Source organism: Ovis aries, chromosome 2, assembly GCF_016772045.2.
Source record: "Ovis aries strain OAR_USU_Benz2616 breed Rambouillet chromosome 2, ARS-UI_Ramb_v3.0, whole genome shotgun sequence".
NCBI lineage: Eukaryota > Metazoa > Chordata > Mammalia > Artiodactyla > Bovidae > Ovis > Ovis aries.
Window position 1 is genome coordinate 147,178,168 of NC_056055.1, and position 7,198 is coordinate 147,185,365.

At 36.9% G+C, this 7,198-nt stretch overlaps 1 protein-coding gene across 2 annotated transcripts in view; it reads left to right on the forward strand.

Annotated features, from left to right (window-relative positions):
• KCNH7 (potassium voltage-gated channel subfamily H member 7) overlaps positions 1-7,198 on the forward strand; it is a 539,652-nt gene that overhangs the window by 273,897 nt on the left and 258,557 nt on the right. The window lies entirely within an intron of this gene.

Here is a 7,198-nt window from a genome sequence, read left to right on the forward strand (position 1 = left end):
TCACAGATGAGGAATCCAAGAACCAGGGAGGCAAACATGGAACTTGACTGAAACTGTAAAACAAGTCAGTGACCCGGGCGGCTCAGTTCAGTTCAGTTCAGTTCAGTCGCTCAGTCGTTTCCGACTCTTTGCGACCCCATGGACTGCAGTACACCAGGCTGCATCAGGGTCTTTTCAGATGAGTCAGTTCTTTGCAGCAGGTAGCCAAAGTATTCAAGTTTCAGCCTCAGCATCAGTCCTTCCTATGAATATTCAGGACTGATTTCCCTTAGAATTGACTGGTTCGATCTCTCCAAGGGACTCTCGAGAGTCTTCTCCAACACCACAGTTCAAAAGCATCAGTTCTTCGGTGCTCAGCTTTCTTTATAGTCCAACTCTCACATCCATACACAACCACTGGAAAAACCATAGCGTTGAGTAGACAGACCTTTGTTGGCAAAGTAATGTCTCTGCTTTTTAATATGCTATCTAGGTTGGTCATAGCTTTTCTTCCAAAGAGCAAGTGTCTGTTAATTTCATGGCTGCAGTCACCATCTGCAGTGATTTTAGAGCCCAGAAAAATAAAGTCTATCACTGTTTCCATTATTTCCCCATGTATTTGCCATGAAGTGATGGGACTAGATGCCATGATCTTAGTTTTCTGAATGTTGAGGTTTAAGCCAACTTTTTCACTCTCCTCTTTCACTTTCATCAGGAGGCTCTTTAGTTCTTCTTCACTTTTTGCTGTAAGGGTGGTGTCATCAGCATATCTGAGGTTATTGATATTTTTCCTGGCACTCTTGATTCCAGCTTGTACTTCATCCAGCCTGACATTTCCCATGATGCACTCTACATATAAGTTAAATAAGCAGGGTGACAATATACAGCCTTGACACACTCCTTTTCCGATTTGGAACCAGTCACTTGTTCCATGTCCATTTGTAACTGTTGATTCTCGACCTGCATACAGATTTCTCAGGGGCAGGTCATGTTGTCTGGTATTCCTGTCTCTTGAAGTTTTTTCCACAGTTTGTTGTGATCCACACAGTCAAAGGCTTTGGGCTCAGTGGTAAATAATCTGCCTGCCAATTCTGGAGACACAGGAGATGTGTGTTTGATACCTGGGTTGGGAAGATTTCCTGAGCTAGGAAATGGCAACCCACTCCAGTATTCTTGCCTGGAAAATTCCATGGACAGAAGGGCCTGGCAAGCTGTAGTCCATGGGGTTGCAAAGAGTAGGACACAACTGAACAGGCATGCATAGGTTAGCATGTAAAGAATGCAAGGTTTACATAAGTTAGATGAAGTTAAATTTCACTCTTTTGTTCCATTGAGGTATGCTGCTGCTGCTAAGTCGCTTCAGTCATGCCTGACTCTGTGCGACCCCATAGACGGCAGCCCACCAGGCTCCCCCGTCCCTGGGATTCTCCAGGCAAGAACACTGGAGTGGGTTGCCATTTCCTTCTCCAATGCATGAAAGTGAAAAGTGAAAGTGAAGTTGCTCAGTCATGTCCGATCCTCAGCGACCCCATGGACTGCAGCCTTCCAGGCTCCTCCATCCATGCGATTTTTCCAGGCAAGAGTACTAAACCAAACCTTAAAAATGCAAATAAGACTAATGTGGAAAAGTTCAAAGTGGTAAATCATACCTGTCATAACCAGTATACAAGTGAAATCTTCGGCTTTTTATTTTTTGAAGTATACCTGATATCCACTCTAGGAATACTTTGGATTTGAAGGCAGTTTAGAAAACCATAGTATTAGCAACTCATCTCAGCAACTTTCCTATCTCTAATTCAGCAACTTCTAATTTAGTGTGAAATAGGAAATCATTTTGTTAATTACTTGAAAATTAACTTATAAGCAATCTAGGAAAAAAGTTGTACTTTTTTGCCAGTGTATTTAAAGTGTGGATCATTTGTACATTTTTGCATGTCCTTTTATAATTATAATTACATTTATAAACATTCTCTCAGAGCTAGGACTTTTTGCTGATCACAGTCTTTTAAAAAGAACGGGAATATTGAATAGCAATGGGAGAGTTTAATAACCTCACTGTTTTATTACCTTATCAATAAATAAAATGACTCAATTTCTTGGATTAAGACTGCTGCATAAATATAAGTAAATATAATTAAGAGTAACAGTTGATATATAATACTTCCTGTGTGTACAGATAATATGATTCTTAAGGATAAGATTGTGACTTTGCCTCATCACCTAACATTTGAGAATCTTCCTACATATTTTAAGTCTCAGGAGAATTGAAAAAAGAATTTGCAAGTCATCCTGACCAATGAGGCAAATCCTAACCAGTGTTAAATTGTTAACTGAGTCCCTCGAGTGATACGTTTTTAATGTCTCTTATATAAACAGTCAACAGAGTAAAACAATTGCCTATTTACTCACACTTAACATGTTTGTAGGCAATGTTTATAAGTGCTGAATGAGAAAATGAAAAGCGTGTATTAGTTAAGCTTGAATCCCAGTGTGGGAGGCATAGCACTTTGCTGTGTTATTAGAATCTTCCTTTAAAAGTCTCCTCTGATGGCCTCCAGTCTGCGTGCACACTAGTACCTAGAAAAACTTGATCTGTGTAAAGGTAGGACTCAACACAGAGTGTAAGTGCCCAGGAGCTATAGGTATTACACTTATACTAGCTTGAGATACTGACTGAACACAATTTGAGTTTCTTTTTAAACGTGAAAAATCCCTGGGTTGGGAAGATCCCTGGAGTAGGAAATGGCAACCCACTCCAATATTCTTGCCTGTAAAATTCCAAGGACAGAGGAGCCTGGTGGGCTATGGTCCGTAGGGTTACAAAGAGTCAAACACAACTGAAGTGACTTAGCATGCACACTGAAAACAAAACTCTTCAAGTATGTTAAAGAATAGCAGATCCGAATGATTGCTGACATTTAAGCTACACGGTGGTAATTTTTACTCTCAATTTAAGAGATTTTTTTAAATTTTAATTTTTGCTTTATTTTGCTTTACAATACTGTATTGGTTTTTCCATAAATAAAATCATCAATGTATCTTCTTCCTTTTTAAATTATGAAATGCTTCAAACATACAAAAATATGTGAGTAGTATAATGAACACACTTGAGACTTCTGCTCAACTGAAGTACAAAAATACAAATAGAGTTCATGAACACTCTCCAGTAGTGTTTTCTTTCTTTCCCACCATCCAGAAGTAGTAACTATCCTGAATTTGGTGCTTATCACTCCTATGCATGTCTTTATACCTCCCTAAAAATATATATTCCTTAAGAAACCATGACTTCATTTTATATTACAAAACACTATCATATGATATGAATTCCTCAAATTGCTTTTTTATACTCAGCATTATGTTCTTTTTAACATTTATCTACTCTGATACCTTCACTTCTAGATCATTTATTCACATCACTAAACATTATTAGATATATGAATATTCTGCAATGTATCCATTCTTTGTTTGGGGAACATTTAGCTGTATTGTTTTGTTTTGCTATTCCAAGCAGTGCTACATTGATTACTGTGATATATTTCTCCCTACGGATGTGTTTAAGACTTTGTATAAAGCAATGCTCCTCAAAATATAGTGTGGACCAGCATCAGTGAATTATCTCTGGTGAGGTAGTACAAGCACTGAGAGTAAGCAAGTGAAAACTTTTACAGCAATTTGACATTGCTGCAACATCATATGATTTTGCATTTTTGCAAAATTATTGTTCTGCAGTGGATTACACATTGTAAAACTTGTTTTAAATCATAGATAGCTGAAGAGGTATTATTCTAGTCTACATACCTTGGGATCGAATTGTGTTTCCAGGAAGTGATTAATACTTAATCTTTAAAATATTGCCAGTTGTGCTTCAGAATTGTTGTGCTGATTTAGATTCACACTGGAAACATGAAAGACTTTTTGTTCCCCTGCACTCTAACTATTCTTTTTTTTTTTTTCATGGTTTTTTGGAAAACTTTCTTTTGGTGTAGAGATTATTCAGTTCCTACTTCTCTTCCTCTCTATCATAGAATTTAAAGGCTATATTTCTGTTGTTTCAGTGATGGACTTTCAAATGTTTAATATGTGTACTTATCTACAATGATTCACTCCCCTCCTCCATGTTGTTTTTATCTAGTATATTTTTCCATCTCGATTTTTTTACCATTGAAATCAATAGTTGTTATTGTTTCATGCCATCAGTGATTGTCTGGATCACCTTAAATTTTAACCATTTTTCCCCTTTTTAACCATCCCCCCACCCCCGTACCTTTTGAGCTTCATGTCTTTTCTCTGAAATAATTTTATTCTTAGTAACTGAGAAATTTTAGTGCTTTAGCACTTTTTTCATTCACTGAAAAACATGAAAATTCGATAGCAAATTATTAGTGCTGTTTTGACTTAAGCATATTTTTCCCTTGAGTAAAATTCTACTTGACAGCATTTTCTCGTAGTACATAGAACTGGTCCAATGTCTCCTGATTCTTAATGATGCTGTTGAGATGATGTTTACAGTCACTCTAATTATAGTCCTTTGGAGAAAAATCTGCCTTTCTTTCAGGCTGCTTTTGAAGTAGTTGTTCTATTCAGTGTTCTGTAGTTTCACCATGATGTTTTATACCTAACTATGTATTCCTCTTTATTTACTTCATTACGATTTAGTAGCTTCCCTCAATCTGAAGATCCATGTTTTTTAATTCTACAAAACATGTTTTGTTTTTTTTTTTTTTTCTCTCTTTTACCTTTTTTCATTATATAGAATGGCTGCAGTCGATGGGGTTACTAAGAGTCAGACACGGCTGAGCGACTTCCCTTTCACTTTTCACTTTCATGCATTGGAGAAGGAAATGGCAACCCACTCCAGTGTTCTTGCCTGGAGAATCCCAGGGATGGGGGAGCCTGGTGGGCTGCCATCTATGGGGTCGCACAGAGTCGGACATGACTGAAGTGACTTAGCAGCAGCAGCAGAATTTTTTATCAGAAGCCCAATTTGATTCTCATTCACTCTTTCAGATCCCTTAAGCACTCTGTCATATTTTTCATCTTGTGCCTCTGATAAATTCTGCATACTTCTTTTAAAACATAATATTCATTTATTTATTAACTATCCCTTTAGCTAGTATCTGGTAAACCTGTTACTTAAGCCTTCAATTGATTTTTAAATTTTAATTTATTAATATTCTTTATTTCTTTGTTATTTTGTCTTCCAGTTTTCATGAGATACTTTACATAAAACACTGTATAAGTTTAAGATGTTCAGCATAATAATTTGACTTACATACATCATGAAATGAGTATCACAATAAGTTTAGTAAATATCCATCCTGTCATTCAGATACAAAATAAAAGAAAATTTTAAAAAAAATTCCTTATGATGAGAACTCTTAGGATTTACTCTTAACAACTTTCATACACAATATAGAGCAGCATCAATTATATTAACCTTTTTGTACATTACATCCCTAATATGTATTTATCATATAACTTCTTTTCAAATTTATGACTGTCTTTGAAAAAGACATTGTTCTGTCCCATGTTTCACCCTATTTTTCTCTAAGCATTTAAAATATATGTGTGGTAGTTTGAGCATTCTTTGGCATTGCCTTTCTTTGGGATTGGAATGAAAACTGACCTTTTCCAGTCCTGTGGTCACTGTTGCGTTTTCCAAATTTGCTGTTGCATTCAGTAACTAAATTATTTGTTGTACTTGCAGGTCTGATTTTAATTGAGCACATTGCTGATTCTTCCTCATGTATTTTGTAATTGTGTACTTTGGGTTCACGTTTGGCAGGGCTTATCTCTGGGATCCTTGAGACATTTCATTTCCTTCTGCCAATGTCCTGTTATAATATGAATCAATGAATACCAATCACTGAGTATAATTTTTAATTTAGGGCCTCTAAGACCATCTATAGAGTATAGATTTGAACTTTAAACCCATGTGAATATAAGCTAACAATAATGGATTTTCAGGAGGACACATTTTTCCACTCAAGCTCAGCTCAAGATACATAAATTCACCTGTTCATCAAGTCCATCTTTCACCAGGAGGCTAGTCTTTCATGGATCTTTCTTTGCATGGTGCTTTCTGCCCTAAGCTTATAGAACCATTAATACTTAGTCATTAAGATTGTGAAACCTTTCCAAAGCAGCCAGGATGTCTACATCAGCTTTCATTCTGGATTTTATCTTAACTTTTCACTCTTGATTCCTAGTTATTCCCCTTCCTCTCTTGGAAGCTTAGTTCTGAGTCTAAAATGAAGGTTTGCTACATTTTATCCAACATTCCTAGATATTTTGTACCCAGAATTTTTTGAATTATCTAATATGCCATAATGCCAAAAATGAAAGTGAAATTCTGTCCTTTCCAGGAGTTTGCCCAAGTTCATGTCCATTGAATCGGTATATGTAACTCAATGAAGCTATGAGCCATGCTGTGTAGAGCTACCCAAGGAGGACGGGTCATAGTGGAAAGTTTTGACAGAACACGATCCACTGGAAGAGGGAATGGCAAACCACTCCAGTATACTAGCCATGAGAACCCCATGAACTGTGTAAGAAAGGTTTAACTTACGCTATGCTTAAATGTGCAAAGACAATACAACTCTTTTTTCTCCCATAACAAACACTATCTTTTCCCTTAACCTCAAGCATACTGCAGCTTTAGAATATTAATTTGATGCCTGATCCATTCAATTCTGTTTTTTCAAATCTCAGTTTCAGTTAGTCCCTTTAAATAATGTTTGTTGCTGTTGCCATTGTTGTTTAGTTACTAAGTCATTTCCAGCTCTTTTGTGACCCCACGGACTGTCACCCTCCAAGCTCCTCTGTCCATGGGATTTCCCAGCAAGAAGACAAGAGTAGGCTGCCATTTCCTTCTTCAGGTAGTCCTTCCGACCCAGGGATCAAACACTCATCTCCTGCATTGCAGGTGGATTCTTACCACTAAGCCACCAGGGAAGCCCTTAAATAATGTTTATTGTCAAGGAAAACATTCTTACAAAAAAAACTTCCTGAAAACTTTATTAGAATCACATGGAGGGCCACTGTTCAAGAGTTTTTTTTTCCCTTTAAGACCACCTTTAATCTTTAGAGTATACTTTGGCCAAGGCAAGGGAAGGGAAATGTCTAGAGCCCAACAAATTTCTCAATAGCCCAACTTTCTCACCAGCTTATTTACATTTTGCAGCCATAGAAAGCTTAAAGGACTTCCCTGGTGGCTCAG